General features: G+C 43.1%; 1 pseudogene; it reads left to right on the plus strand.

Moving 5' to 3' along the window:
- The first annotated feature begins 3,613 nt into the window (after positions 1–3,613).
- LOC124722301 lies at positions 3,614–3,731 on the plus strand (annotated as a pseudogene).
- The last annotated feature ends 5,821 nt before the right edge of the window (positions 3,732–9,552 follow it).

The following is a 9,552-nucleotide window of genomic DNA, read 5'->3' on the forward strand; positions in this document are numbered from 1 at the left end:
GGCGCATTATCGTGATGTAGAATCCAATTATCAGCAACGTTGGCACGGACAAGAAGAACTCTTTTACGAAGTCTTTCTAAAACTTCTTTGTAGTAATATTAGTTAACTGTTTGCCCAGGAGGCACCCATTCTTTATGAACAATTCCCTTGGAATCAAAGAAGTACACAAGAAGACATTTCACTTTTGACTTTGAACATTCGTTCTACCTTCAAAATGGTTCAAATGGCTCTGAGCACTATGGGACTTAACTTCTAAGGTCATCAGTCCCCTAGAACTTAGAACTACTTAAACCTAACTAACCTAAGGACATCACACATCCATGCCTGAGGCAGGATTCGAACCTGCGACCGTAGCGGTCGCGCGGTTCCAGGCTGTAGCGCCTAGAACCGCTCGGCCACTCCGGCCGGCTATCAATTTCAAATTACATTTTATTCCATTAATGAGACGCCTATGATTTAAAAAGCAAATTAATTTTCTGACAAAAATACAGCTTAATGCATGAAATCCATCTATAATGCAATAGAAATTCTTGTAAAACTATTTCGTGTGTTATGTGCAAGGAACATAAAAGCTTAAAGATACCATGGTGATATACTCAACTTATCAAATATATCCATATGAATCAAAACAGACAGAACCAGGTATTGAAACAGCAAACGAGAATGTATAATTTTGTAATATTCAGTTTTCCTGTAAGTATAAAATTAATGAAATTAATGCTTCTCCAAAGACAAGTTGCCTCAACAAACTGTGGTCTATGTGATGGTAGGCTTTCTCGGTGTATTCCAATGACAAAAGTCTTCTAGGGTAATGAGTCGAGTTGTGATGTCGCGCTGCCTCAACATATCAATGAGTTTCAGGTCAAGTGTCGAAACGATGTGTTTTGAGTATCTATAAATAGAAGGCCACTGCCAAGTCTGGGAGGAAAGTGCAGAGATCAACATCAGCACTTCCTTATCTCCATTGTCATATTACATCTGAGACGATTGGGCACGTTACATCTCGCTGACAGCAGCATCAGCACTTCCTTATCTCCAACGGCATATTGGGAACCTCGTGCCACGGCCAAGGAGGGGAAGAGAGGGAAATACATTTGCAGTTTAAACTTCTTAAAGCCACGGAGCGCCGCCTCTGGCTCTGAGGCGCTTATTAACTGAGTAGGCCGGCCGTTGTGGACGAGCGGTTCTAGGCGCTTCAGTATGGAACGCGTGACCGCTATGGTCGCAGGTTCGAATCCTGCCTCGGGCATGGATGTGTGTGATGTCCTTAGGTTAGTTAGGTTTAAGTTGTTCTAAGTTCTAGGGGACTGATGACCTCAGGAGTTAAGTCCCATAGTGCTCAGAGCCATTTGAACCATTTTTGAAATTCATATTTATTCTTAAACATGCACTACTGACCATTAAAATTGCTACACCACGAAGATGACGTGCTACAGACGCGAAATTTAACCGACAGGAAGAAGATGCTGTGATATGCAAATGATTAGCTTTTCAGAGCATTCACACAAGGTTGGCGCCGGTGGCGACACCTACAACATGCTGACATGAGGAAAGTTTCCAACCGATTTCTCATACACAAACAGCAGTTGACCGGCGTTGCCTGGTGAAACGTTGTTGTGATGCCTTGTGTAAGGAGTAGAAATACGTACCATGACGTTTCCGGCTTTGATAAAGGTCTGATTGTAGCCTACCGCGATTGCGGTTTATCGTATCGCGACATTGCTTCTCGCGTTTGCCGAGATCCAATGACTGTTAGCAGAATATGGAATCGGTGGGTTCAGGAGGGTAATACGGAACGCTGTGCTGGATCCCAACGGCCAGTCGAGATGACAGGCATCTTACCCGCATGGCTGTAACTGATCGTGCAGCCACGTCTCGATCCTTGAGTCAACAGATGGGGACGTTTGCGAGACAACTACTATCTGCACGAACAGTTCGACGACGTTTGCAGCAGCATGGACTATCAGCTCGGTGACCATGGCTGCGGTTACCCTTGACGCTGCATCACAGACAGGAGCGCCTGCGATGGTGTACTCAACGACGAACCTGGGTGCACGAATGGCAAAACGTCATTTTTTCGGATGAATCCAGGTTCTGTTTACAGCATCATGATAGTCGCATCCGTGTTTGGCGACATCGCGGTGAATGCACAGCGGAAGCGTTTATTCGTCATCGCCATACTGGCGTATCACCCGGCGTGATGGTATGGGGTGCCATTGGTTACACATCTCGGTCACCTCTTGTTCGCATTGACGGCACTTTGAACAGTGGACGTTACATTTCAGATGTGTTACGACCCGTGGCTCTACTCTTCATTCGATCGGTGCAAAACCCTACATTTCAGCAGGATAATGCACGACCGCATGTTGCAGGTCCTGTACGGGCCTTTCTGGATACAATAAATGTTCGCCTGCTGCCCTGGCCAGCACATTCTTCAGATATCTCACCAACTGAAAACGTCTGATCAATGGTGGCCGAGCAACTGGCTCGTCACAATACGCCAGTGACTACTCTTGATGAACTGTGGTATCGTGTTGAAGCCGCATGGGCAGCTGTACCTGTACACGCCATCCAAGCTCTGTTTGACTCAATGCCCAGGCGTATCAAGGCCGTTATTACGGCCAGAGGTGGTTTTATGGGTACTGATTTCTCAGGACCTACGCACCCAGATTGCGTGGAAACGTAATCACATCTCTGTTCTAGTATAATGTATTTGTCCAATGAATACCCGTTTATCATCTGCATTCTTTCTTGGTGTAGCAATTTTAATGGTCAGTTGTGTAATTAAAATAAGATAGGGTCGTTTTCCGCCTTTGTGCCAGGGCAGTTTGCGTGCTTAAGCTTACTTCTTCCAGCCAAGTCGTGCCGTTCGTGAAGGACTTCGAGAAACTGAAGTGGGCTACGGATATATTACCAGAATATTATGCCTATAATACTGAGCACGAGGGCTGTCCCTTACGTCCTGCGCTCCGACAGAAAATAGGCACTGACAGAAAAGAACCAGTGACTGCTGGATTAAATGTGCCAGTTGTTGGAACATTGACGGTTTGATCGTCTTTCACATATGGTAGAAATGTCACGTTCCAGTATTAGTGAGTGTGTTACGGTTTCTGTAGATGGGCTACTGATATAATAGATATTCAACTACGTTTAAAAAATTGAGTAACATACGTAGCAGTGACACATGATCCACCGACCAGTTTTAACAGATTTTTACGCTGTACTATTTAAATCACTGCGATTTCATAGAGGACAATTGTCACTCATAACTTTTGATAATAATGTTGGAAATTGACAGCGATCTGATAGATAATTAAAATACAAACATACGACGGTAACATTCATTCAGTTCCACAAGAAGCGGTACGCCACCATCTGTATGAAACAAAGACACTTTTGTAAATATATGTTTACATGAAAATACACGTTATTACTACTTGCACAATTACCTAACAGTTAATCCAATCGCTGCCATTATCGAATATAGCTTGGCACCTTTTTGCCACGCTTTTCACGAAATTTTCTGCATATTCTCTCGGTAACAATCTCCATATCGTCCTGATTTGATGTGACAGCCGCTTCAAAGAATATATTGGCTTTCATTTATGCTTCATGAAACGGCCTTGCCGCAGTGGATGCGCCGGTTCCCGTTGGATCACCGAAGTTAAGCGCTGTCGGGCGTGGCCGGCACTTGGATGGGTGACCATCCGGGCCGCCATGCGCTGTTGCCATTTTTCGGAGTGCACTCAGCCTCTTGATGCCAACTGAGGAGCTCCTTGATCGAATAGTAGCGGCTCCGGTCAAAGAAAACCATCATAACGACCGAGAGAGCGGTGTGCAGACCACACGTCCCTCCTCTCCGCATCCTTAACTGAGGATGACAAGCCGGCCGCGGTGGCCGAGCGGTTCTAGGCGCTGCAGTCCGGAACCGCGTGACTGCTACGGTCGCAGGTCCGAATCCTTCCTCGGGCATGGATGTGCGTGATGTCCTTAGGTTAGTTAGGTTTAAGTAGTTCTAAGGTCTAGGGGACTGATGACCTCATATGTTAAGTCCCATAGTGCTCAGAACCATTTGAACCATTTGAGGATGACACGGCGGTCGGATGGTCCCGATAGGCCCCTTGTGGCCTGAAGACGAAGTGCTGCTGTTTAAGCTTCATCTTAATATACGACCAAACATTTTCGGTCGTATTTGCATCTCGAGACACTGCAGGCCAATCCATCGTGGACACCCCATTGTCCTGTTTCCACGGTGTACAGAGACCGCGGGGATGTTTCGGATCATTTTGAAGCACCCAGTTTGCCTCATTTGAACCAAATAGCTTCTAAACGGACCTCAGAACGCATTTTTGGTAAGTATGTAAATATAAATGCAACCAAGTGACGCTTCAGATATTTTGTACTCATTTTAAACTGCGGTCGACAAAACAAAACATTCAATTCACTCACTGTTTATTTATGTACTGTACAAAAGAGCACTGATAACAGATTGGAGATCACTACCAGCGATGTCACTGCAAACATTACATTTAAAATTACAGCGTACACTTTCTTGTGGAACTGACTGTACGTAAAACATGAAACATCGATATAGATGTACAAAAAATACAATATTAAGGAATATTTACGTTGGTTCGTAATTATTTTTGTCAATGTAAAATAATTACTACTGTGTCCTGCTTACTTTATATTATCCTTAATATTGTTTTCTTATCTACATCTATATCGATGTTTTATGTTTTGCATATGTCACCATCGTATGCTAAGCCGTATGAGCTATTAATTGATGTCATGCAGTAGGCGAGGGCCGGAACCGCCTCTTTACAGCGCGCAGTGTTTTGACGCTTCTAAGTAGTTACCAGTGGTGTCCTGTGACATTTAGCAGTGTTCCGTCGTCGCCTCTGCTCACCACTGGATGATATACGAGCTTTTTATAGTATTAAGTCTCTCTATCAATTTTTACTGTGTAGATGAAGTGTGTAATTTTGAAGTCTGTTTCCCTCTAAAGAATATTAATGTTTAACGCTTCAAAGACGTGGCCTGAAGATGATGTTTGAGAAAATCGAAACAGATTACCATCTGACGTGCGATTTTTAGTTTTTAATAAATACTTGCAATTAAGACAGATTAGTATTTTAATTATTACTCATTTTAAAGAGGTAAATGAAAACACGGGTGTGTGAAAAGGTATCTGTTACACAGACATACAGGGTGTCCGGAAAGTCTTTCCCTGATTACATTAATGGTAACTCAGGATAGAAATAAGATACAAATATGATACTGGTCTCTAAATGTTTACAAACTATCAAAGTTTTTTCACACATCAGTTAACTTCCACATGAGCACCCTTGGTAGCACGTAGCACATCTAGGCAATATTCAATTTCCGTCCACACATTAGTCAACATCACTGGAGGGATCGATTCAACGACTGTGCTTATCCGTTGCCTCAGGGTTTCAAGATCTGGTACACGTGTTCGGTATACCTCGTCCAAGGATAACCCCATAAAAAGAAGTCTAATGGGGTTATGTCAGGAGCGCGTGGAGGCCAAACCGTTGGTCTATCACGACCAATCCATCGCCCAGGAAAGGTCGTATCGAGATAGGCACGGACGTCCAAACCCCAATGAGGCGGTGCACCGTCTTGCTGAAACAAGACATCTGGGTGATACTGAAGCAGCTGAAGAACAGCATACAGTTGCAACATGTCCAGATACACTGCAGATGTGATGGTAGCCTCAGCGTAGAAGAATGTCCCGATAATTCGATCGTGCAATAGCGCGCACCAATAATTCACCTTTGGACTGCCTCTGGTGCACTCCATAACCTCGCCAGGAGGTTGTGAACCTCAAATGCGCACATTATGGCGATTCACTACTCTACAGATAAAAAAGGTCGCTTCGTCGGAAAAGGCAATTCGTCTGAGATAACCATCATCGTCCTCAATACCTGATAGCATTTCAACCGCAAAGTCATATCGAGGTGTACTGTGATTGGGCAACAAGGCCTGAACGATTTGCACTTTGTATGCACGAAACAATAAACGTTTGTGTAAAATGTCATGGAGAGAGCTTTTTGGCATCGGTAATTCACGTGAAGCCCTGTGCACCGATTTCTTCGTACTTCGCAGAAAAGATTGCCTTACAGCTTCCACCCTGTTTGCTAAGGTTCTTGGTCGACCAGACCTCGGAAGGTCAGCAACCGATCCTGTGTTCTTCAACCTCTCATACCAGGCTTTAATGCTCTTGACATCAGGTGGATTCCTTCCAAATGTTGTCTGGAAGTGTCTCTGCACTGTGGTTGGTGATCGTGTCTCATGGTACCACAGGACACTCTGTGCCTTTTCCTGATTGGTTAACGGGGCTTCTTGGGCACTGCACCTCATCCACTACTTGCGTACTGTGAACTTAAAACAGAAAAAAAAACTTTGATGGATGTAAACAATTCGACACAAGTTTCATATTTGTATCTTATTTCTAGCCTGCGTTATCAATTTATGTAATCAGGGAAAGACTTTTCGGACACCCTGTATATTAGCTCCTACAAACAGCACAGAGTTTCTAGTAAAGTTTCACTGTTAGGGACCATCCTCTTTAGAAAATACCTCAAACAGATGAAGTTACTGGTGTGAATTCTTTAGTTATGTCGCAGAAGTTAGTACTAGGAAAGAATTTATGCAGAGAACAACACTGTAATAACATGAATACAGAAGGCGGAGACAGGGTCATTAGCTATTGACTATAGCTCTACGATTTTTGTGAAAACAACAGTTGATACATACGATATTCAGAGTTTCCGTAGTTGGAAGCGATAGTTCATGAAACGCCTTCCGCACCCATGAACAATTTACACTGGCAATAGCAAAACGAACGACGTCTATAACTGTCTAGCAATAACTCTGTTCGTCAAACAATGTTTGTCTTTCTGTGTGCAAAAGAAAATTATACCTGTTAGCAACTAAAGTAAGTCTTTGTCTTCGTGAGTTATGGTGTAGAGTACAGTTTTTTGTATAACTGATTTGATTAAAGGACTACGAAGCTAGTTACACACTTGTGCGAAAACTTGATGAAACAATACCCTAGAATTAACCGGAGAATTTACAGGAAACTTGCGGAATTCTATAAAAATATTTACGTCAGACGAACATCTGAGCCGCGGTAACGTTCGAATGCGTGAAACTTTCGTGTTTTGTTGTTAACAATTTACTTTCCGTTGTACTGAATGTTAATTTGCTATCCAACTATGATTATGTAAAATGAAATTTTCTGAGTTTTCCCTATGATTGATTTTGAATCGAAACACTCCAGGAATAGTTAATTACGTCCTTCCACATTGTGAACAACCCATTAGTCGAATATTCTACCACTATTAAATCAATACAAGTGATTACTTTTCCGGTGGCCTTCGCGACTGCCCATCCTCTGAATGGTTGGAAACCTTGGATGTTAAAGAGCCTATCCTAATAGTCAGCAACATGCCTCCATCAGCAGGAGACCTCCGTTGTGCCACCCTCGCGCATCTTACTTCCTGCACATGGCTTTTGAAATGCTCTGGAAGCATAATGAAGCTTCAAATTAAGTATTTCCAGATCTATATTGTCCGTACAGCTTATTAAATACATGATTATCACCTCTACGAATATTCGAGCAAAAAATAAAAGTTTATGACATATAAGATTTTGCACACGTTGCAAGCACAATAAGAAATCAAACACACGTGACGCCTGACGTGAGACGTCTGATGCTAGACGCATGACACATGACGCAACTTTTGGTCAAACCTCCCTAATCGTAGGTACTTCAGATTATGCAGAAACCAATCTTTGAGCGTTCTGTTTGTGTTTACTAAGTACTGCCACATGTGTTTGCGGACAGAAAAGGTTGTGCTTGTGCCTTGCATGCACCTAGAGCTGCAAAAAATTGCATGAAATAATATACAGGGTTCCTGATATGTCGCTCCCTATTATTAATCAGTTATAATTTATGAACCAATTTTCTTAGAATTACTTTTGTTAGAAACAGTAATCCTTGAGGTTGTATTTAACATCAGTTTTGGTTTTATTTCAGTGGGGATTGCCACCTGCGTTGACTGTGGAAGACCGGGTCAAAATAGCAGCCCGTGATGAGGTCTGGGGATCTGTGGTGACAGTGAAAAGATGGTGGGGTTCTGAACGAGTGATCGATGCAACATTGGACACAAAAAACAGTTAGAAATTGTCATTCCAAATTACTAGGATTAGGGAGCCAAGGATCTCGCGCAAGTGGACTTTCATGTTATGCAGTTGCAGCGGGTCTTAAGAAAGATCTCACTTTTATGCCGTGGAACCCACATAATTTGCAGCAGTTGTTTCCTGATGTCTGTAACAGAAAAATGGAATTCGGAGAAATTTTCTTGGATTGGAATGATGGTTGGCCTAAACTTTTTGGAACATTCTGTGGGCTGATGAGGCTGTTTTTCACGCTGGAGAATTTGTAAAGAGGCAAAAGTGCTATTATTGGGCAGAAAACCCACACGAATGTCACAATTAATAAAATGTTCCGGGCTATTATGTAGTGATTGAATGGATTTCACCTTAAAACTCGACGTTTCGTCCCCATCTACGGAGGACATTTTCAAGAGCGATCGTAGCCTCGTTGAATAACCGATTCACATTCTAGCTCGCTACTGACTGCAGCAAAATCCCGTCTCCGCGAGCTTTCGGTCAGTAGAGTGACTGGTTCATAAACAATGAAATTATAGTTGTTTAAAAATTGGGAGTGACTTTTCAGACAGCCTGTAGTTAAGCACTATAGATTCATAAATATACAGGGTGAACATTAATTAAACCGGCATCCTCCAGAGATGGATTTCTGACTGGAAATAGAGGAAATCTGGTGTACACACAGTCCGTCGCCTCCATGTACGTTCGTCTGTCTGAAAGGGCCCTTGATCAAACAAGCACCCAAAAAAGGGCTTGAAAAGTTGTGTGGTGTGGTTGGTCTCCATGAGGCTACTTCTTTTGGTACAGCCGTGCTGCGTCTCGACAGTTTCCGTCTGCTTGGCCGCAACACCATCTCTGTTTTTTCCCGACGTCAATACCGGCTCATCTGATGCTTACATTACGCTGCCTCAATCACACAGCCTGCAACACCCAGGGACCACACGACACGTGGTTAGTAGAGGAAGTGTCACTCGTCAGCGTCATCTAACGTGGCAACGACGCATCTCCGGACACAAGTTCGCAGGACCTTTTATCCCCCTCTTCCAGTCAGAAATCCGTCCCTGCGGTTTGACATTTTTATTAATGTTCACCCCGTATAACGCTTTCAATAAACCTGGTCCAGGGTATCATAATATTTAAAAAGAAAAAAAAAACCTGTAATATTCCACTACACCTTTCTTTGTGCGCTGCTTGACACATCCACATCGATTAAATATCTAGGTGAAACGTTGCAAAGCAGCATGAAATGGAACGAGCACATAAAGACGATCGTAAGGAAGGCGAATGCACCACTTATGTTTATTGAGAGAATTTATTAGGAAAGTGTGCTTCATCTGTAAAGGAGATAGCGAA

This window comes from Schistocerca piceifrons, chromosome 1, assembly GCF_021461385.2.
Source record: "Schistocerca piceifrons isolate TAMUIC-IGC-003096 chromosome 1, iqSchPice1.1, whole genome shotgun sequence".
Classification (NCBI taxonomy): domain Eukaryota; kingdom Metazoa; phylum Arthropoda; class Insecta; order Orthoptera; family Acrididae; genus Schistocerca; species Schistocerca piceifrons.